The following is a 2,211-nucleotide window of genomic DNA, read 5'->3' as shown; positions in this document are numbered from 1 at the left end:
CTGAATTTATACTCTGAAAACAATGATGCGGTAGTGCTGCTAGAGCTCAGAAACCAGTTTAACCGAGCTACTTAATGAACTAGCGACAGCGACTCTGAGGGTTACTATACCCCTGTCCAAAACTGCACGAAAACGAAGTTGCCTTTCAACTGAACCAGGAATTACAATTAATTGCTAAATGTGAACCACAGAAAAACAAGTCTTGAGAGACGAACTTGCAAAATTCTCTCACTCACCAAACTCCCTTCTTCACACTCGGAGCATCAATGACCTTTCTTCAATCATAATGTCAGAAGTGGGGATGTTCGCTGATGATTGCACAATGTTCAGCACCATTCGCGACTCCTCAGATACTGAAGCAGTCCGTGTAGAAATGCAGCAAGACCTGGACAATATCCAGGCTTGGGCTGATAAGTGGCAAGTAACATTCGCGCCACACAAGTGCCAGGCAATGACCATCTCCAACAAGAGAGAATCTAACCATCTCCCCTTGACATTCAACGGCATTACCATCGCCGAATCCCCCCCACTGTCGACATCCCGGGGGCTACCATTGACCAGAAACTGAACTGGAGTAGCCACATAAATACTGTGGCTACAAGAGCAGGTCAGAGGCTGGGAATCCTGAGGCGAGTAACTCACCTCCTGACTCCCCAAAGCCTGTCCACCATCTACAAGGCACGAGTCAGGAGTGTGACGGAATACTCTCCACTTGCCTGGATGGGTGCAGCTCCAACAACACTCAAGAAGCTCGACACCATCCAGGACAAAGCAGACCGCTTGACTGGCACTCCATCCACAAACATTCACTCCCTCCACCACTGACGCACAGTGACAGCAGTGTGTACCATCTACAAGATGCACTGCAGCAACGCACCAAGGCTCCTGAGACAGCACCGCCCAAACCCGCGACCTCTACCAACTAGAAGGACAAGGGCAGCAGACGCAATGGGAACACCTCCACGAACAAGTGCCCGGCCGAGTCACACACCATCCTGACTTGGAACTATATCGGCCGTTCCTTCACTGTCATTGGGTCAAAATCCTGGAACTCCCTTCCTAACAGCACTGTGGTCTGGCCAGTGACGCCCATATCCCGGGAATGAATAAAAAAGTAATACACAGTTTGTAGGAAATAGCCCAATAATTCATGCTGAGAAATGGGGAGGGTCAACAGTGAGGGAGTGCCGCACTGTCGGAGGGTCAGTACTGAGGGAGTGCCGCACTGTCGGAGGGTCAGTACTGAGGGAGTGCCGCACTGTCGGAGGGTCAGTACTGAGGGAGTGCCGCACTGTCGGAGGGTCAGTACTGAGGGAGTGCCGCACTGTCGGAGGGTCAGTACTGAGGGAGTGCCGCACTGTCGGAGGGTCAGTACTGAGGGAGTGCCGCACTGTCGGAGGGTCAGTACTGAGGGAGTGCCGCACTGTCGGAGGGTCAGTACTGAGGAAGTGCCGCACTGTCGGAGGGTCAGTACTGAGGAAGTGCCGCACTGTCGGAGGGTCAGTACTGAGGGAGTGCCGCACTGTCGGAGGGTCAGTACTGAGGAAGTGCCGCACTGTCGGAGGGTCAGTACTGAGGGAGTGTCGGAGGGTCAGTACTGAGAGAGCGCCTCACTGTCGGAGGGTCAGTACAGAGGAAGCGCCGCAGTGTCGGTGGGTCAGTACTGAGGGCGTGATGCACTGTCGGAGGTTCGGGAATGAGGGAGCACTGAACTGTCGGAGGGTCAGTACTGAGGGAGTGCCGCACTGTCGGAGGTTCGGGACTGAGGGAGCGCCGAACTGTCGGGGGGTCAGTACTGAGGGAGCGCCGAACTGTCGGAGGGTCAGTACTGAGGGAGTGCCCCACTGTCGGAGGGTCAGTACTGAGGGAGTGCCCCACTGTCGGAGGGTCAGTACTGAGGGAGTGCCCCACTGTCGGAGGGTCAGTACTGAGGGAGTGCCGCACTGTCGGAGGGTCAGTACTGAGGAAAAGTCACGCTGTCGGATGGTCAGTACTGAGGGAGTGAAGCACAGTCGGAGGGTCAGTACTGAGGGAGTGCTGGACTTTCGGAGGGTCAGTACTGAGGGAGTGCTGGACTTTCGGAGGGTCAGTACTGAGGGAGTGCCGCAGTGTCGGAGGGTCAGTACTGAGGGGGTGCCGCAGTGTCGGAGGGTCAGTACTGAGGAAGTGCTGCACTATCGAAGTGTCAGTACTGAGGGAGTGCCCCACTGT

This window comes from Heterodontus francisci, unplaced genomic scaffold, assembly GCF_036365525.1.
Source record: "Heterodontus francisci isolate sHetFra1 unplaced genomic scaffold, sHetFra1.hap1 HAP1_SCAFFOLD_1424, whole genome shotgun sequence".
In the NCBI taxonomy this organism is placed as follows: domain Eukaryota; kingdom Metazoa; phylum Chordata; class Chondrichthyes; order Heterodontiformes; family Heterodontidae; genus Heterodontus; species Heterodontus francisci.
Note: the sequence above shows the minus strand (reverse complement) of the source record.